Genomic DNA, 22370 nt, shown 5'->3' with positions numbered 1-22370 from the left:
ATCCCTTTTGACCCCCCGCCGCGTATGAGAGGAGGGTGGAGAACACCTATCCCGCTGCCCCGCCCCCTTCGAAATCTCCTCACTCACTCCCCCTTCCCACTCTCTCTCATTCTACCCCCCCCTCTGCTCCCTCTGCCCCTCGGGCGCCTTCTTTCCCGCCCCACCCCCGACCCCCTCAATCACTTCCACCATATCCCGATCATCTTTCCCCGCCATCTTCCGCCTTCACTTCCACCCCCTTCCTCCCTTCCGTCCCGAAACCCTCACGCCCACTCCACCACCTTCGCATTCCGCCCCAATACCCCTGCTCTCCCGTTCCTCCTCCCTCTCCTCATGTGCCATTCTCTCTCACACCCTCTTTCCGTCTTTCATTTTCTTCCCTCTTCTTTCCGCTAAAATTTGTTCGCGTTCCTTTCTCTCTCTCTCTACTCCTTCCCACCCGTTCCATTACCCTTGGTTCGAGCTCCCCTTCCTCTCCTCCATGAACTCACCCTCTCTCCTTTGCCCGCCGCCTACGCCCTCTGACCCATACCTCTCCCTCGCCGAGTCCCCCTTTCCTATCTCCCATTATTTCGTCATTATTCGCATTTCGCCATTTTTCCTCCCACCCTCTTCTCCCGAATTCGTCCGTCTCTCTTCGATCCGATCATGTGCCCTTCCATCCCTCCATATTCCCGTGTCGCCACCATCAGCCCCCTGCACCACTTAACCTTACGCATCTCTCTCTCTCGCTCCCTCCTTCGCTCACGTTCCTCGGCTCAGGGCCTCGTGAGCATCTGTCACCTACTTTCTCCCCATCCGCCCCTGGCTCCCTCTTCAACACTGGCCCTTGAGTCATGTGCATCACGCAAGCCGCCACCGACGTCCCCCGCTGCTAACTCCCATTCCGTGTCTCACCCTCTCTTTCATGTCTTCATCTTCTTCTCCATCCGTCCGCCCTTCTTCAACCCACATCCTTTCTTGTCTTTCTCTCTCTCCATTTCTCTGTGTGTTTTCCCAGCCTTCATCGTGTATAATGTGCCCGTTAATGGGCAACCAGCATTATCGATTTGTGGCTCAAATGTAATCTTTTTCGAGGTGGTGTGAGGAGGGGGTGGGATTGGAAGGAGTGTGAGTTCGGATGAGAGATCTTGTGCTTCACACAATCAGGTTAGCTTTTATTTTCCCACCTCTCTCACCCCATCACCCCCTCCTCCCTCCCTATCCCCGTTCTTCCCCGATTCCATCGCACTCTTTCCCCGCCAGACCTCTCTCTCCTCCCCACACGGCTCCTTACACTCAGAGGAGAGTGTTTGTGCGAGTGAGCGAGATTTTTATGCTTCCATCTCGGCGGCCCACATCCGTGGTTTTTGGGAGTTCCACTCCTCCGGACCCCCGCTCCCCCCACCCAACGCCCTCCCAAGTGTTGCTCCGCTGACTGACTGAGCCATCTTCTACTCCTCTTCCTCCTCCGCCTTCCTTCTCTTCCTCCTCCTCCCCCGATCCTCCCTCCGTTTGAGCAAAGTGAGATGTTGAAAACGTTAGCAGTGAGCGGACGAGTGAGGGAGAAGGAAAAAAGAGTGGATCTTCTTGTGTGGTTGGTTAGGGCCATAAGGGCGGCTGTTACGTTAATGAGGTCGCACCGTAGTGCTACTGAGAGTCGAAATTCAACAGAGAGCTAGGAGGTTTCGTCCTCGCTCGCCTTCCCACCCCCTCCTCTCTTCTCTTCCCCTCACCACCCAGCCCTCCCGCCCATTTCCCCTCAGCCCTCCTACCCCGTCCCGTCCGCCCCCGCGAAGCTTTGTTATTGACTAGGAAGAGATGCGATGCTCGAAACAACTTCCAATTTATGATTGCGCCTCGCTAGAACTCATCAAGAGCCCCTAAAAGCGGTAGCATTCGTCCTTCCGAGCCCCCAACTTCCCCTTGCCCCTGTATGCGTTTTACTGTTCTTTCTAGTTATCATTGGGTAAATGGGCCACCACCTGTATTACCGACCGAAGCTCAGAAGCATTGAATAGAAAGCATGAGTCACTTGTGATGACAATCACAGCTGTGTGGCGTTGTGGGGATGGCGTTTCAATTCGTTCAGCTCTTTGTGCCCTCATACAAACTTTTTGTACTCTCATACGACTTTGTGGCATGACATAATTGGTGATGGTTGCTTGTATTGGTCCATCTGTTAGACCGTGTGGGTGGAAGGTCAACGTCTTGATTGCAATATACCATAGATCGATAAATGGCGTTCATCTGATTAAACATTTTATTAACTTAATAATTGTGGAAAATATATAATTAATGGAATAAATCACGGATCACGAATTGAATAACAATATTTCGGCCTCTGAGGAATATCGCTTCGTCCGCATCCCATCTGACAAATATGGCCGAATAGGAGATACGCGCAAGAGAAGGAGAAATTTGAGGCCAAGAATAGCTGTTCACTGATAAGCTGGATAGCAGGTCCGTTGTAGAGGAAGAAGTAAAGTGATGCCTTCGGAATTTGTTGCATTTTATTATTTTATAAATTATAGTTTATCAAAATCCATTTTTGTCCTATAGCGGAAATAATTGGAAAACAATATCAACGGAATACTTCTGACTCTGAAGGAAAAGCTGATAAAATGGCGTGTACGCAATAATTTTCAGAGCGTAGGACTACGTTGATCTATTTCAAATAACACAAAGCATCTTCTATAAAATGCCTATTGGTTTAATGCTTTTTTTGCCCTCTGTAGGCTAACTGTGACCAATTTTATCCACGGTTACTGTACGTCAGGGAACCTCGCCCAGGAAATCGCCACTCTTTGATATAACATAAAAATTCACAAAGTTATTTCGAGGTATTACGTCATTTCGGTTGATCAGTGTTTTTTCTCCATTAAAATTTTCTATTCAAATTAGAAAAGGTATTGTTTAATGCTTTTTAATTTGCATGTAATCATTCTAATAAAATAATGTTCATATGCTTCAACACAATATCTCCCCAGTTCTCATGATTCTCACTTTTTGCCGCTGTTAATTTACTCTGGAATATAAGCAAGGCAATTTTTCCGGATAACTTTATTTGTACAGACATTAAAAAGTTCATTTGTTCCCAGTTGATATTATTAATAGTAGACATACGTGACGACAGTTGAGGTAGGGAGCAATTATATCTAAATATTCAAGACTGAACCATCGCCAAAAAGAAGAGGAAATTGCCCCGGGTATATTCGGTGGACGATCGACAATGGCGTCACAGGAACTAGGCATTCTGATGTTATTTTATAATTTCATGACCAGCGCGACGGTTTAAAACGCATACAACTGTACTACTGGAGTTTGCAAAACTTGAGATACTGTGGAATGTAGATAGATGAAAAGAAGGCCAAATGAATGTGTAATTTGAGGTTTTCCGCGAGGCGAACACAATCGAAGCCTTTGATTTTAAGTGATTTGGAAGTTGCCGAGCAGTTCAATGCGGGAAACGCCCAAACCCTTGTCGCAGCATATGTTTCCATTTTCCCTCATCCAACTTTGCAATTCGAAATCACAATATACGCATAATTTAGAGGATCGATATTTAGGTGGATAAGAAGATTTTTTCCACAGGCGTAACCTTTGGAGTTCTGACCCCATGCCCTTTGGCCCACGTAAAGTGAATTCAGAGCATTCGGCTGAAAATTGATTCCCTCCATGAGATAATGATACCTTGAAGGTTAAATGAAAACACGTTTTTGACATGGATTAGAGTGAACTGTACTTGACGTGAGTGCATTTTGCATTGTCAAGTACTTGTTTATTTGAACGAATGTACGCGTAATAACATGCTTACGAAATTTCAGTGCAATATTCTGCCACTGATAGCATTATTTAGCAGAAAGATTTTTCGCTATTGTAATATATGAAACATTCTATCTATAAATGAGGATAAGCTTGTTGCATCTAAATTGTATAGCATTTCAACAGAATGGTATGTAGCATCATTACTCATAATGTCGTATTCTTAATACCGATTCGTTAACTCTTCAGTGAATTATCTTTCCTTAATTTGTTGATTAGCTTGCTTATTTATGCTTCTTGAGTTTCTGAATTTTCTATTAATATGTTTAGAATTCCATGAAAAACTTAATTAATAAAAATCCAAAGTGATGTGAGGGTAAATGATAAAAAGAATTTCGTTTTCAAAAGTAGTTAAATGAAGTTTTCAACAGTTGGTATTGGATTTATGTATCTGACTCATGGATCAAGAAAATGATTAACACATTTTTTCAAGTGAAGGCCGACTTGTCCTGATGACGTTATGATATTCATTTGTACTGAAATTTATGTTATCATACTGATAGTGCAATATGCTTCAATAAAACCGAGTTTTCTCACAAGCAGGGCTCACTTTTGTCAAAGGAAACACAGACATTTTCTCCTGATGGAGAATGAACTTGAGTGGCGGTTAAAATCGATTTTTGGACGGTAGCTTTGATGTATCGCTCGACGGGAGTAAATGTGTTTTGTATCGACCGTTGTTATCCATATAATTGACATTTCTGGCGTCGCTCAACAGTTGCCCAGCAATAAATTTGATCTGGGTAACAATTTCTGCCTCGAACAAAACTCGTCGAGGAAAAATATTATTTTTATATTCATCATTTATTTTATTATATATTATATATTTTATCGTCTCGTGGCATTTACGCTAACAGCTTCATTTGAAGTTATGAAATTATTTAGTCTCTGAGAGAATACAAATAGTTGTACACATTTTTCTGGGATAGTAATTCATCATATAATTAATAATGACTATTTCGCCAATAGGTAAAAATGTGATTGCAACCCTTTTTGTTTATTATAAAATAGTGTCCTCATATATTTACTTACTGAGTTAATTGTGCACATTATAGTCACCGACCCACAGATTTTTATTAAGTATAATTACAATTTCTGTGATTTGTGTTACATATGTATTATTCTTCACTAAGGCCATTAGTTTGATTTTCGGTGGAAGGATGTTTATTGATGCTTCTGACTACCATAATGGTTTAAATAGTTGTGATATGATGGAAGTTGAATAGTTTTGATTTTCGTGAATACTAAAAAATTTACCAAATTCTATCCTAATTATAATAAACTTCATCTTAGTCCAATTCAAACTGTTGCATGTGCGAGTGTATGAAGTGAAACAATGATAATTTGATTGGTTGAGATTCATTTGGATTTGTCCTAAGCATCAGCTACTTATCAAAGACCAATCAGCATGAGACATCATTTATTTCTTTCGGCGAATGAAAACGAATATTATCTGTGCTTTCATTATCGAAATATTATTTTATATTTGGAGTAACCTATAGCAGGAGCTTGATAATCACTGTTCCTTTTCCTATCAAATGAAGATGGTTATCATTTTAACCATACATATTTTTATTTTCTGTTTTAAATCAATATTTATTTATTCACGTGCAAGTTTAAATTGGAAAAACTTCTTAGAAACACTTTAGATTGGCTTTGATAGGACTCACGTTAGTAGGGTTAAAATTGATTTTATAAATGCTTAAACATGTTATCTACTCTTAAGCTTTGTAAGAAAGTGAGCAATCATTACCAAGACTACTACCAGCTCTTAAGTTTCATTGATAAAAGTATAGCCTGCTCGGAGTCGATCGATGACCATCTAGTGGCTGTGACCTCTTGCCACTAGGCCACGCAAGGAACATGACTGATACGCAAGGTGGTCTACGTTGTACTATGCTAAGAAATGTTTTGAAAACCAGGAATAGGAAACGCTTATTTGGAAGCAAAATATATTCCTTATTTCCCAGCATCCGCTCCTCATTCGACCCTTAATTCATTCCTTCTGTTTTCCCGCAATTAATCGTTAGTATGCAATTACCATTGATGGTCTTGACTCAGAGGAATACGGAATGCGTTTTCCCGTAGTCATTCGTTAGAGTTGTCTCTTTCCTTGTGAAAAGATCCGAATCTCCGTTACTTCTCTCACCTTTGCTCATTGCCTTCTCCCGTCATTCCTCGTATTTCTCAGACCCAATCAAGGGGCAAGCCTCGCTCTCTCTCTCTCTCTCTCTCTCTCTCTCTCTCTCTCTCTCTCTCTCTCTCTCTCTCTCTCTCTCTCTCTCTCCTGCATTCTATCAACCATCTGAAATTCCAACCCTTTCCTATCTCTCGCGCTACCTTATCGCCACCGCTATCGCGCCAAAATTCCCAACATCATTCCAATTGCTTCTCCTATCAGCCTCTCTTTCGATCCTCCCGGAATAACAAATACTACGATTTTCAACCTTTCTGACGTCTAAATAATTGTATCACTTCGATGTTAGTATTTCTCATTGATAATGAAGTGACCTTGTCATTAAGCGTGTAATTGGAGTTATTTTTTTAGTTCCTCTTACCATTCTGTGTTCAATTTGTGATCCATCGTCACGCCTCCGAATATTCGTTAAAATATATATCATTATCCATGCATGAGGTGAAGGCACAGCTCTCATCTCGATGCCATTTTTTTTGGCAATGTGGCATATTTTTCGAATAATTTTCTCTCTGCTTATAAATCATTACTGTACTTCAATGCAACAATTTCAGAGTGTAAAAATCATTCGCCTTGACTGGGATCCCAGTCAAGGCGAATGATTTTTACACTCTGAAATTGTTGCATTGAAATGCACATTAGCGGATGACTCCGTTGAAAGTTACTGTTGCGGCATCTCACGCAGTTTCTTTGAAATTTGTCATTACTGTACTTGTTTTCCATTTCCGCATTTTTTCACAGTTAGTAGTAAAATTTAATTACTGATAAACATCGCATCTCTGCGCATTTCCCCTAACGCTTCTCGCGCCTTCTCTTATCTCGTTTCAAGCATTTCCACTCCCTGTTCCTTAGTTTTCCTAGCTTCGGGTACGGAAATTGGGTTAATTTGGTACTGATCGCTTTCTCACCCAATATCCGAGCCCGAGCCCTCTCGGATAAGTATGGATAATGGCGTAAGTCTGTCATTATTAAAATAGCTTCTATCACTATTCCATTTTAGTAACATACGATAATAATGCTGAAGCGTATAATAAGGCACTAACTAGTTTTTGAACGAACATAACTTCATTTTCTCAAACTTCTAGTACATCGAATGGTGGCTTCATGTAAAAAAATTGCAAAATTTGTTGAAAAAAATTTCAGTTCTCAGATCTTGATGCCTTTGATGAATAGAACAGGATTTCATTTTTACTTTATAAACAACATTTATAGTTTTAACGTCTTGGTGTGTTGGAATTCTTAATTTAGCTTAAGTCTTTCAAAGGTTATTTTAAAGAATTTTATTAAATTCAACCAACAATAACTTAATTGAACGGAACTACATTCCGATCAATACTCATAGACCCACAGTCTATCTAAACAGAGAAGTTGGCGCCCTTCGCGTTGTCACAATACGTTTTGTAGTGATTTAGAACAGTCAAGAACTAATTGTATTGAATGTATAACAGGGCTATTCAGTGTGCACATAAGAAGAGAGAAGTTTGAAATAGTATTTTCAAGGATAGGAAAATACACAAATAAGGAAAAGTAATTAGGAAGTAGTTGGCTGGTCACTTGAAATAAATAAGGGCAGGAAAATACGTTCTAATAGTGTGGCGGTTTTCATTGGAAAAATAAATCCACTTGTTATCTCATTACTGGTGGTGGCTGGTGGGAAGGTCGATGGGAAAGGGAAAATTGGGTTGGAAGGGGTTTCAATCGGTGCAGGTGATTTAATTGAAAATCTCGGAGAGATTTTTTTCGAAATGGAGGAGGAAATTGTGTTGAAGGGATGGGGAGCAGAACAGTGATTTGAAATCCTTCCCCTTCTTTATCGAAAGGCATTAAAATGATGTTCTTGTGTCTCAGACTCTTAAGGAATTGGCAGATTGTTACAACGGTTGATGTCGGCCAACATGAGTTTTGCCATGAACGAAGGGTTTTGCGACTGTGCTGAGTAAAAACTTGATTAAATATCAACTTAGAGTTGTTCTTTTTTAGGATAAGTATTTTCCCAAATTAAATTTCCTCGCGGATAAGAATCAATTGACAAATGAGGACTCTGATTTTTCTACAATTGACATAAACGATAGTGTAAAATGGTATCATAAAAGGATATTATATTAATTGAAAATGAGACATAAGTACTAAGTATGAAAGTACTGATTTTTGGCCTCCAAATCTATTGAAATTGATTGGTAATGAATTTCAAAAGATTTGGAATCAATCAAATACGTAACCTGTATCATTATCAAAAACCTTTTATATTTCTAATCCCTTTTATATCAGTGTGATGGTAAATCAAACGTTCTGCCTAAAACGGTGAAGATAGGAGCTAGCATTAAAAATACTTGTCCGGTGAAAATTTTCGAAAATCAGATTGAAATTTGTAACTTTTTATGAAACCAGTGTTTCAACAATTTAAGATATCGGACGAGAATGGGAAATTTTGATTCGCATAGAATATTATTCTTTAGTCAAAATAGAGCCCCTCTGGCTGTGCAAGAGTCAGTTAGTCAAACCGAGAAGGGTAAATGGTTCGAATAAGTAAGCTAGCTGTCTCGATGTGATGGAACTCGACTTGGTTGAATTGTTAGAGGCCATTTTGAAAACAAATATTGGATCCTGAGACATTATATGTTCAATATGTTATATCAATTCAGCCTCTCTATTGTCCATTACCATTGATATTCTTTATTATCCAGTGGTTTGTTTTTTTAGATCCTACCCCTTCATTCATTAGCATTTACCAACCAACTGGTAACATTAAATTCGTACATTTATTTCAAATATGTATACTTTCGGTAATCCTGCAAGGAGTCATTTAAAGAAAAATCATGAAAGAAATGGCACTCCAAGGTATAAAAATAGCATACAGTATTAGTATTTTAAAACAGTGGAGGTGAATATAAAGTATTCACACAAATACCAAACTCATGATCTAATTTTAAATTTTCTTGATTTTGTTAGCGTCTTCTGTCCTCTCAAACATTTACATATTATTAAGCAAGTTTACCTATTATTGGCTATAAACTGAATACTTCTTTGTCATTACTTAATCGTCAGTGATATACTCTTATTTCGCAATGTGAAAATCATTCGCCAAGAAGTCCTGCTACAATGTGAAATTCTAAAGGTGAATGATTTTTTAACTATAGAAATTTACTGTTTATACACTATAGATATTTACAGCGTAGGACGGCGCCAAGGTGAACGATTTTTACATTGTTAAAGTCCTGTATCCCATTTCACATCGGCGGCTGACTCAGTTACAGAACTATCTTGGCACTGCCTGTAGTTCTTTGAATATTTTTCTCTGTTTATGAGCGTATAAATAAGTATTTAAACGTGGACATTTTCTGTAACCAAAATCAAATTCCCATCTATTGATTTAAATTTATTTCAGCTGCACTTTTCCATATATTATGGTAACATATTTGTTTCAATATTAGTAATAGCATTAATTTATCTTCCATTGACTTAGAAGGTTACCTGTGATCAAGTGATATGCGCGACTGACCTATGCCACGACGTTCTCCAAAGGGTAGGAAGGAAATTAATGAGACAATGTGAACTAGGCGACATTTCCTTCGTTTGGTTTGTCCTGAACTAGTTTTATCTCGTGTTTACGACCGACGCCGTTGCGCCCATCTTGCACTCCACATTGGCTGTTTTAAATTCTACTTGTTTCCCTTCGCTCCCATGTCCGTCCCTCAGGGTAGCCTAAACTGCCTGTTTCGTTCCCGCGCCAGAAAATTTGGCAACCACTTACTCGACCTGTCTCCCGCAAACAACCCACATCCTCTGAATCCACATATATTATTCCATTTCCTCCGTCCCAAAACTATCCGAGTATCTCATAATCTAGCTTTGGCTTCACCCTTTTCTAAATAACTATTTCATATTGTTCACACTCCACACGTGGAGCACTTTACTAACGATGTGTACTTCTTGACTTCCTCAAGTTTCACACTTCATCATCTATCTTTAGAGAAATACGGCTGGAAAACTCTGTCGTCAATTCCAAAAGAAAGTGAGAGTCAAAGTATTTAGTCGGCAACATTTTGTGCCCAGTCGATAGATACTCGTTTTTGCCAATTTGCTGTAGTATGAGCCACTGACTAAAATTCTAATCGTAATGCTATGTGCGTGTTTTGTCCCAGATTTGAAATATATTACTTGTATGAATATGCCACACGTTTACATCTAAACGTACGTGTGCAAGGTACCAATCGGACATGTACCTGGCAAGAGGATTTTAGTAAGTACACTAGCCATCAGGAAGAATGTGCGAATTTTGTAAAATCATGAATGCAGAGAAAAGAGGGAAGTCAAGAGAGGGAGACAGAAAGAAATTTGTGAGCCTAACGTTCACAATTGTTTTAGTATTTCCAAGAGCTGATAGCAAAAATACTAGAAAGCTGAATAAAACGTTATTACTGATTTCATGATGCGGAATGTAGTTCTATGAAATCAATTAATAACAAATTCGAAATCCCTCTTCGTCTAATAATTTTCATGTAAAATACTTGACAAGAAAATGCTTCCATTCATACTTGACTTTCATTAATTTTCACTCATTCAATTGAACTCATTTAGGAAGACAGAAAGTATTAAATATAAATTGTTCACTATATGCGTGGGGTTCGTAATACTATATACGTATATTGCTTTGTATAATAAATAGTGCTAGCACAATTTTTGTGATTTTTTATTTCCCTTTAATACTCGTATATACTTCATGTGGTAGCATTATTCTTTTCAAATGAATATTTAAAACGTAAGGGAAGTGAATCCTCAAGTACTGGAGTTCAGTTCTAGTGAGATCCTCAGGCACAATCTGTGCATTATTACAAATTACCTACGACAGAAAATAGGGCGTTCTTTAGAATGTTTCATCCGAACAGGTATCGTGGGTACATAGTCAGGGAAACATCATCTTAAGCCAGAGCCTTATTATTATACTAAGCCTCTTTCAACGATTTTCTTCGGCGTCTTTTATCTATGAAATGAATTCACACTATTTTTTTCCGAATTGCCCCCGCCATGCATAAATCTTCTGTTTCTTCTTCCTCTTTGAAATAAAATACGAGGCTTGATCTAATTCCTTTTCCTGCTTCTTAATTTGTACTTATCAAATCATCTTAGAATAATAAAAATTACTGACTCGTTTTATCATATTGAGGTTATACATATATGCATCAACAACCTTTAATCTTTTGTTTTTGTAAAATTTATCAGAAAAATCACTTACCCTCATGAGTTTTGATTTCAAGGTTTTTTGTTCTTCCGTGATAATATTCATTAAACTCGGGGACTGCTGAAACAGTAGTCCACTTCATGCGCGCTCTATTATGGACGCATTTACCATGGTAACAATATTACCAGGTTTTATATATCTCAGCGCTTTCACTGCCTTTACCCATATCCTTGAGTACACCCCCTACCATGGGTGAGGAAGTAGCCACGTCACCTCAGATTTTGAAGTCTTTCTGGAAGATAGAGTTTACATCCATTGAGGAAAATGTCAAGAACGGGCCATTTTATCCGACTGGTAACAGATAAAAATGGAAACGAAGAAGTAAATCACGTTGAAAATATCCCTGGCAATAAGACATACACAGTTGACGTCTCTCATCGGCATCAAATTCTTTTTTTTGTTCTAAGATAGGAGTGAAGGGATTATTTCCCCTGCAAATCATTTCCACTGGGTCCAACTATGAAATCAAAAGTGCCTCCGGTGTCCAATTTTGTGCAAATTCACTATGGCTCACGCTACCGAGATGAATTTTCCGCTTTGCTTTTGATGACACAAGAAATCCTTGAACATGAAATGCGTTTTAAGACTATTTCTTCTAATTAAAGCGTTTAGTGTAACGATTCAAATTTCAAATAACATGTCAATAAGTTATTTACGCTCATGGGTAAACATTTGTCAAATATTAGAAATATTTTTTGCTGTGTAACATTTTGGAATTTAAAATGTTATACATGAGACATTATACGAGAGATATGGTGATACCGTCAGCTGTGTTTTTGAGCCATAATGTTCAATTGGTCCATATTTTGCAACCGTTTTTAAGAAAAAAACCATTGCAGGAGGATAATGGGAGAAATGTGTAGGTACAGTGGCGTATGTATTAATTTTTTACAACAAACTATGCATTTATTTTTTATCATCAAGCTATATTGTTGACATCGAAGATAATCTGGTCCCGAAGAAAAGTATATTTTCATTTAATCTTACAAGTCTTGAATTATAAGAACATTTAGGACCTAGTTGAGTAGACAGTTTCAATGTCCGTGGTTTGAATCCAGTCTCAAACTAAAGTCCTAGTGGTAACAGAGCAGGAACGGGATTTGAAGCTGAGATGTTAGTATAAGAATGGCGAATTAGCTTTCACTTTGGAGACGACTCGGGTTTCAATACTGGTAAAATGCTTATTTTCCTTTCAGTTCCGTAGAATGGAAATATCGTGTCATTCCATAATTGAACTTGGTCTTGCAACGTGGAAGGGAATTGCTCCATGAAGGAGAAATGCGGTGTAACAGGTGGCGCCATTTTCTTTCTATATTTTGGGATTTTCGAAATATACAATTCACCATTTAGATTTCTAGGACGTGGGAGTGTGAGAAACCTGTTGACAGCTAAAATATCCCAATTGATTATTCTGGCGGCATTGGAAGGTTTGCCAACCTTCGAAACGTGAATGAAATCCATACCGCGTAAGATAAATACCGAGTCCACCCGCATGCGCGTAGCATTGCTTGGGTAGGTTTCTTTCAAACTTGGAGAAATACCATTGATACCGCCACATGCGCCGTTTGTCGTACCAATCAACCTGTATCATAAGTTTTATCTATATACATGGAATATAGCTTTGGTGTTGCTAAAACTATCTTTACGAAATTATGGTTAATTTTTATTCAGTTTTAAAATAGAGCTTTGGTATTGCACAGGTTATACTCTTTGTTTGTTATTTATCATACTATCATTAGATAATAAATTAAGCCCTAATGGTATAAGCAACAAATTAATTACTTATAAATGAATAATTCACCATAAATAAAAAATACTTTATAACATATAGGGTAATGCTGTTTGATTAAATCCACAGTCATAGAAATGTATTTACGAATCGAAGTTGTTTTGTTGTTAAATTTGTGCTAAGAGGTTTCGCCTTTCCTTTGGGTTACATTTAGAAATACCACTTGTTAGCGGTAGTCATACTCGGTGATGAGGTTTCCTATCTCAAGTGTCAGATTCATTTTAACCAATGATTTTTCTATAAAAATTGCGTTTTTTTAAGGAAACAGAAAATGTACTGAAAATTAAAAGTTTAGGAGACAAATAAAAAAATGAGATGGATTGCCTGACTGAACCTTGAATAAATACGCCGAGAGTAAAAATTTGATACAACTGTAGTCAAAAGTTATCAAACTGGAAGCATTTTATTTGGGGAATAATTATAACAGTTATTCAAGAATGTGGAAAGATAAATCATCTGATAATAGAGTAATTTTTAAGTTTCCACTTCCGGTTGATAAAATTAAAACTTTTGGTTTCCGAATTTTTTTATGCCTGACTGTTTTAGCTGCATAATGGTATTGATTTTACGTATTAAATTAGACCAGTGAACATTTTAGAGTATCTCATTGAGTCATAAAATACGAATTACACTATCGTTAGGACAAGGACGAACGCAACGCAGAGCTGAACAGGATATATTAATCCCTAAAAATAGTCTATCAGGACATTTTGGAAAAAATACATTCCTGTTAGGGAGACTTTTCGAGTCGATAGGCCAACTATTTATGAAAAGGTCCTCACTACGGCAGCATTTGACTTGTGCCATTCAGCATGCTTCCCTCCATGAGAAACTGTGACTCGCCCGTTCATGAGAAAATAAATTACACGCAAATATGAATAAAGCTAATCATTATCCCATTAGAATGAAATATCACTTCTCGCTGAATGCCAATCAAAAGCAAATACGGCACCCAACCTGCGCAGAGCTTTCGCATTCCTAATTATTCGTGGAAGATGCTTTCTACCCTTTCTTCCGATATCCCCACGGCCTTAACTATCTCACTTACCCTCACTCGCCTATGGTCCAACACCATATCGTGGACCTATTCGATGGTTTTTGGCCGTCCTTCACGTGGGTCATCTTCGAGGGATGTACGACCACATTTAAATTCAGCTGTCCAATTTTAAGGAGCAGAGCCTCCGTACACATTGTCAACTTCGGATGAATTTCCTCAGGGGTAAATCCATCCAAAGCGAAGAATTTTATGACTTCTCGATATTTAAGTTTTTCCATGTTAATGAAAAATACGAAAGACGTCTACTACAACAATACGTGTAGGCAAACAACTTGAGAGAACTTGTTAAAACTTGTCTTGCGGACAAGTGACACATACACCCAGCCAGGGATTATAATTTTTCGCTGATTGGCTCGGTGTCAGGCCGAGAACATTTCACCTTATCACCATACTAGAGCATTACACTGTAAATGGTGTAGTTGTTAGAAAACGTACAAATAAGGCATAACAAAAATTATTTTTATTCCATAAAAAAATATTCGTAGAAGCGAATTATTCCAAAGTGAACATTAAAATAAAAAATAAATAGCAGTGATTCATTAATCATATATTTAACTTTATTCGAAGAACAAGAGTGTATTCATGGGATTGTTTAAACTTGAGAAAAATAGATTGAATTGGCCAGTAGAGATGGATTTTGCATAGTCAAATGTACTTACACATAAACCTACCCTGTTGGCATCTTTCACGCTCTGAAACGGTTTTCATACTATCAAAACCTATCATCATTAATGAGTGAGTGATGATTGAAGGAATTCGTTTAAGTTGGGAAAGGAAAAGAAGCCCTGTGAAAGGAGTTAGAAACAGAATATTAAAACGGCTTGAGAACGAAAAGGAAAATTTTTATTTTAATTTGAACACGTGCAGAGGTAGTTCCTCAGGGTCGATATCAGTGCATTTGGCAGGATATCAGTTGTCGGATGATACCGATGGATAATAGGTATAGATACAATCAGAGAAGTGGTTACAGAAATGTGTATGGCCGCGTACTGTGGATGGTCCTTCGAAGGTTTACACCATCACGTCTCTCGGAATATGCTTTCGCGCGAACAACCTAAACTCGGCGACCCGAAATATTTAGCCCCGTCACTAGTGGATGCATCTATTAAAAAGAGGGCATCAGGCGTTAAGGCTCCGAGGGGGGGCAGAGGAGGTGAGGGGAAGGATCAGTGCCCTCCCTCCCCCACACACCCCCGAAATGCGTCATCAACACGGCAGCAATGACTGGGGGAACCGCGGTACGGTTTTTATCTCCTTCTATTCGCTAACTTGAAGCGTCTTTCGCCCGCAATCTTCCCCCTCCGGTCCCCACCCCTACGGTTCTTTCGCCTTCATCGTTCCCACTCCCCTCTCTCGCCCCCCTCCGATCCCGGGCACCATCCCGCCGCCCCTACTCCATCACACGTAACCCTTCCTTTCCCCATCACTCCCCCACCGCCATCCCCCATCGAGTGCCCCCGATCCCTCTCCGCACCGCATCATCTCTCCACCTCCCCTCCCCCGCTCTCCCAGGTCCCATCCGCATCTGCCTCCCCTCGCCGCTCTATTATTCTTCTTAATAAATTCCCATATCCCTCCCCTGCCTCCTGCCGCCTCATTCCCGCCACCGCCCTATCTCATCTCGCCTTCCTCCGTCGCCCGGCCCCTCCACCTCATTCCCTCCGCTACCCCCCCCCCCCCCGCACTCACTGTCGACTTCCCCAGCACGATCCCCATCCGCGGGTGAGCGCGTGAGCGGGACGGAACCCCCGAAGCTTCCCCTCTTCCCCGGTAAGGAAGGGCGGGGAAGGGGTTAGTGGGCTTCGATTTCCCCTGTCGGCCGAAATCATCGTCTTCCACCCGACCTCGATCAAGAGCGCACACACTCGCACGTACACACACCTGGGGGAGAGTTGATGCAGAAGATGTATTACGGCCGGTCTTTAGATGGGGTGATGATCTGCAACGTCGTGTGCCCACCAGCGCGCATTATCGTGAGACGACGGGGGAGGAGGGTGGCGTGAGAGCGAAGGGAAGGATTGGGGAGGAATGGGCAGCACACGCTAGGACTGGCTTGCTTATGCCTTGCCTACCCCCTCCCCCTCGCACTCTTTCCCGCTCATATTTTGCCCTCTTAGGGTGGGAGCGGATAACGACTTTAAAACGTCAATCCTCTCTCCCCTTTCCCCCCTCACTCTTTACGGTCGCGTTTGGGGGGAGTGGGGTCGCTGGGAGTGGTCGCGCGTTCCCCGGGGGTGGCGAAGTTCCCGACCCCTCTCGACCGCTATTCCTTTTCTTCCTCTCTCTCTCCCTTCCGGAATCGTTCTTGCAAAGGTGCGAAGCATCTAATGATCGATGATCGAGATGAGTTAAGTTTGCGTAATGCAATTCACGGTGGTCCCGGCGATGTGACTACCGTCGTAGCTGGGCAGCGGATGGCTCTCGTATTGCATCGGATGGAGGCGGATGATGCTGCGTCCCCTCTCCATCTCTCTCTCTCCATCACATCCGCCACCGCCGGGAGTGGTCCATCTCTTTGCCCGAGGATCCGAGCCGGAATGCTCTGGGGGGTAATTGGTTGGGGATGGGGGAGGGAAGAAAGGAGGCGCGGTCTTGGTGTGCTTAAGGATAATAAAAAACACTTCCCATTACGCACTAAGTGGTCACGTGGAAAGTTCGACATTGCCGTGTGTTCAAACCGCTCGCTTCTCTTCCCACCAGGTCTTTCCGTGACTTCTTATGTTGACTAATAATAATCATTTCAATCAGGTCGAGGCACAATGTTCCTTAGCCCATGAATCCATAAGTTTTCAAGCCATTCGTTTCGAGTGAAACGGCCTTTCACTCTGTGTTTATAGATGGAAAAAATAACGAATGAAGATCTTGCGGTTGGTTTCTGAGTTAAACGATCGGCTCAGCTCCGGCCGATTCAATGATTCCGATAACAAGAATCGTGCCATTTTCTGTCATTTTAGGCGTTTTTCTACCATCCCAGTCTCTTTATTCCTTTATTTTGGCCGCTGATGCATCCATCAAAATTTGAATTTAATTTATGAGTCATCACGGATTACTCTATAAATGTATTCAGATGGAATTAATCTGTTTAAATGTTTATCGCCTATCATGCATGTCAAAAGATTTTAAGAAATGCGGGGGATATCACACTAGTAACTTTTAACGGAACCATCTACTACTGCATATTACAATGAAACAATTTCAATGAGTAAAAATCATTCGCTCGATTTTCAGCCCAGTGCTTAGCCAGTTAAGCTACCGAGTCGTATCAAGGAGCCGATTTCGGAATGTAAGAAGAAATCTCGGTAGCTTAGTTGGCTTTTGCACTCGGACGGACAACGAGGGATCCCGATTCGAGTCCCTATTAAGGTGAATGATTTTTCCACTTTGAAATGGTTGCCTCCTAATGTCAAAATATGTGCATTGGGAAACTATAAAGGATTGTTTTGATAGAAGTCGTAAACTGACTAGTAGCTTAATGTAATGGGCCATAGGTTTAGGGCAAAATAAGCGGAAATTATCGACTGAATCAGAAAACTTTAATTGGTTTCGTATAGGCATTAAAATTTGGTAAATATCGAACCCTGTAAGGAAAAAATGACCTCTTGCTTATTTTTAATAATATAATAATATGTCATGCACACGAAATAAATGTTATTGATCCCAATGAAGGATATACTCCGTTGAAATTACCTGAAGCGGCGTTTTATCTCGAGTTTACGATGGAGTTGTTTGTGCACTAATAGGATCACACTGACAAAGAAGATCCATTCCAATGGTTTAGGGATAGGGCTTGCTCCTATAAATCAGATATGGATACGTTGATTTCCTAACTATCATAATATTTTTTAGAGCTCTCTAATTTTGTTTAATTTTTATCCTCTATCTCTCTAATCCATTTCATTGGACTAATAAAACTGTTTAATATTGTGAGGCCCATTTGTTGCATTCCTCCTAAAAGGTTGAATATAATTTAAGATCAAGATAAATTGATCAACAATTGCTTTATTTAGTACCAAGGTCAGATCGATTTTATGGTAATCGAATCGGCCATAGGAATCATTCGAGGAGAGAGCAACAACAGTTGTGAAGCATGGTAGCGGAGTAATACTGCCATAGTATTACTTCTACTGTTTCTCTAAAGATCAAAACAGTCCCATTCCCACTACTACGGTGATAAACCGCGTTATCTGCTCAACACGACGCTTGGCAAGAATTGTCGCTCGCCTTCGCGGGTGTGGCTCACGGCATACCGATTCGATTATTAGAAAATTGATTCTGTTTCCAGCCGAGTAGTGCTGTCGCTCAGCGTGGTTTGCACCCAAAATGAAAACACTACTGAGGAACAAGCATGCATGAGAGCCACATCCAGCATCCATCGAGGATGGAGCATTAGTCCCGTCGTTCAAAGCCACGAATTACGTGTTCTACGGCCGCGCAAGTCATCCACCGAAAGTACTGTGTCGAAGAGTTTTCGTCATCCATCGCCACTCAGGGGATTTCGTCCGTCTTCCGGGGGAGGGCGCATTTTCACAATGATGTTATCTCGGCTTGCCGTGTGACCTACGAGAAGATGCACGAGGGAGGACTTCGATCTCCTTTGCTCCTTGTGAAGGATCGGCAGAGGAGAGGAGGTACGGGCTAGGCAGCGGCAGAGCTTAACGGGCGCTCTTCTCAAAGTAGGCCATTTCCTACGCCAGGTTTCATTTCCCCATTTCTCTAGCTCATTATTCCTATCCTTCCTTCGTCGCCGCCGCCGCCGCCTTTCCAGTGCCGTGGGCATTAATGACTCGGGGAGTTGACGGGCCTATAAACGTTGCGCCACTGATATCGTTTGACGTGCTTCTAAATGATGTGATACCACACCGATGCCAATAATGACTTTCATCAATGCACTCCCCATTTTACTTGCACCTTTCTCTCCCCCTCCTATTTTCTTTTCGGCTATATTCTCCCAACACCCTTGTGCACTTAGAATCTACGTCTAATTTTAGTCGAATTTGTTTAAGGCTTATGTGATCTCGAGATTAATAATTCTTCACGAATATGAAATGGGTGTAAATAGGATCTTGATGTCCGGGATGTCATTATCTTCGTTTCATTTAACTGCTCCAATTTTATCGTGCGTGTCCATTAAGTTATAAATTCGTGTACAAATATTTAATGAGAAAATAAGTCCTTGGGAGGAACATTCAATTCCAATCCCTTTAATCCAGAATGTACGCAATGCAGGGAGGAAAAATATGTTGAATAGAAAATAAATAGGTTAGTACTAAAACATATGTGCTGCTAAATTACATTAAATTCTCAAAAATCATCTGACGAGGAAAGAACGGCTTCAAAAAGTATCACTATCAACAGTACGACGTTGAAGTAATCGATCGGTTTTGACGTTCAAAATTCAATACACTGTTGCAAAACCCGTTAGACTTACGGAGAGAAATATATGTAAGACGATCTTTTTTCCTATTGGAATCATTTTGAGGCATTCAACTGCTTTGGTTCTTGTTCCTCAGGGCTGGGTTTTTACTGCCTCATTGCCTCCCTCGTACGTGTTTAGCAACAAGCAGTCTTTGAATGAGTCTAGAACGAGATATGATGCATTAAAAATATTTTGGCTTTGGTTCTTCATTTCTAATGATCCCTAGAGAACTTCCATTTGTATTCGCATGCGGATTTCCAAATGTCTCCGCGGTAGTTCTTAAAGAGGTCCTGGAGGAACGGAAAGTGAAATAACACTAAACAGTACTATCATTTTAGTTCCGTGACTAATGATACATTTAGACTATTTCTGTAGTTTAATTAAAGTTCTAGGGTAACTAGGTCCCAATACAAACATAATTGTTTACACCGTAATAAAGGTCTGGAAAGGTTGGGTAGTGGATAGAAATGCAAACAGCTTTCACCGTAATCTTCGCTACTTGGCCGGATATGAAATTTTGACTCAGAACTTCTCTCTTATCTTACTTCTCAATGCACGTTGCAATTGTTCAGTGTGTGGATGGAGAAATTTGCAATTTAATCAATAATTAAAACGAACATTTCTGTCACGCTTCTTTCGTTAAAAATGGTTATTTGTACGCATTATCAATGAATGCAAACCGTTAACGTTACGAGGACTGGCCACTTGCTTTGGTTACCCTCTAAGCCGGCAGAGGAGCATGCGACTTCTAATATTGTGGACCTAGCCGACGACATAGCCAACAGATATTATAATTCTTACCAGAATGCTGATTAGTTTTCTTCACCTTCCAATCTGTTATTCCCGTACCTTCCTCTTTAGTTTCTCACAATTCCTTGCTGTCAAATTCTTGCGGTGTGTCGGTTACCCGTATTCATTGAAATACTCTATAGTCATTCCTACTACTTTATAATCTCACCTTCTTAGGACGTAATCCGCCTTTCCATGCATTCCAGTCCTCTCCGTTTCTGTGCTCACATTCTCCACGCCTCTTTCCCAAAACTGTTAAATAGCGTTCTTTATGACGGTATCCCTTCTTATTACAAGTTATCCTCACTATACGAGTGAGGATAACTTATAGTCTTATGATCTCTTACCTCGCCACCATGTAAAGCAAACAAATGCCTCCAAAACGATAGAATCAAAACTTAGATTCGGCCGAAAAGAGAGGAATATTTTTAAGGTGTGGCATTAGAGTTATTTCAACTTCGCCTTTTTTCTTCTGTTGTGGTCAGAAATGCTGTTATTGGGTTGATATAGGGGAACTCCAACCATTATCTTTTTCAATATAACTCATTTCCCATTGTATTTTTACGATTCAAGAGTTTCAATATTAGATTTTATATCGTCTGCATGAAGATATCGTTTTTTTCTTTTTATTTGTTACCGGATCGGAAATACATATTTATCATCAATAAGTCATCCATTTACCACGAGTAAATCCAATGATACTGCCAATATTTTAGTGGGAAATGGAATATGAAGACTTCTGAGAATTTTGTATCCAGAAATCTGGCTATTACTTATAGTTATCATGTTGTTCGAAATGCGGAATTCCTGCTTAAAAGCGATTAGGAAAAATATTTATGAATATACACTAAAAATGTTGACTGATCTTTCTCGTGCGTTGCTATTAACACCATATTCGTTTTTGCTGTCGTAATCTTCCTGAAGATTTGCCCTACTTTTGCTGGCTAATCCTTCGCATTGAAATTTTAGATAATGGTTAAATTTCTTTTCCACGCCATCTTAGGCTTTTCTCTGAAATAATATCTGTCGTTTTCCTTTTTATAAGCCTTCGGAAATCTGCGTGGCGTTGGGAATCATCCTGTCGATTTGATTACTTAATGTTTTTTTTACAATTATGTCTGGTATATATTCCATTATCAAACATCTTTCAGAATGAAATCTCGGGCAATGCAATGAAAATTCGTAGCCGGTGGACTGAATACAAAACCGTGGTCTTATGTCTGATGTTTTATTACAGGAGCCACGTTGCTGGCGTTGTTTTAATGCAAGCAAAAAAAATACAAAATTGATTTCCAAAATCCAACAATGTATTAATTTCGTTCAAGTGTTGATTAATTTCATGACGGAAAGCCTTGTCAATAATCAGAGTACTTTGTTTAACAATATTTCGCGCTCGAATCAACTTGTTAGAGAGAACTCGGTCAGCATCCGCTGAAACGTACACAGTCTCTGGCTCCAAATCGACAATGGAGCAATTGGAAAGACGAGTGATCGTCCCAGTGACTCGAATTGTGAAAAAATCGGCCTTTAAACCATCTTCCAGTCTCCCCGCGACCCACTCTCGCCGCCCTCCGTGCTCCCACCCATCCGCCCGCCCCATCGCATCCCCCTCCGCGTCCTTCGCCAACCACCCCCTCCTTCCTCTCACCCTCCCTCTCCATCCCCGTCAACCAACCCTTCTCCCGGACGTCCCGCCCTCCCCTACCCTCGCCCATCCCCTCCCCTCCCACCTCTACCCCCCTCATCGCTCTTTGAGAGCCAAAAGTATCGATTCGGAGCGAGGAACCCACTTATGAAAATAGGCGTTTTCAGATATGGATACGGACATTAGCCTACGCTCCCACAGCGGTGTGAGGAGCAATTCCTGGGTACGCAACCTGTATTTCTCATTACCTTTTCTTTTTTTCCATTCTCTTTTCCCCTACTCTGTGTTCTCCCCTTCGATGCTTCCCCACCCTACCACCTGGCCACCTCCCCGGGGCCGGCTGGGTTCTCGGCTGCTTCCGCGGACCCCGCCCCTCCCTCAATCCCTCCCGAAGAGTGAAGCTGCAAGCCCACGGTGCGGCATGCCATTTAAAAAAT

The sequence above is a fragment of the Hetaerina americana genome, unplaced genomic scaffold, assembly GCF_022747635.1.
Source record: "Hetaerina americana unplaced genomic scaffold, ioHetAmer1.1.p SCAF_3, whole genome shotgun sequence".
Classification (NCBI taxonomy): Eukaryota; Metazoa; Arthropoda; class Insecta; order Odonata; family Calopterygidae; genus Hetaerina; species Hetaerina americana.
Note: the sequence above shows the minus strand (reverse complement) of the source record.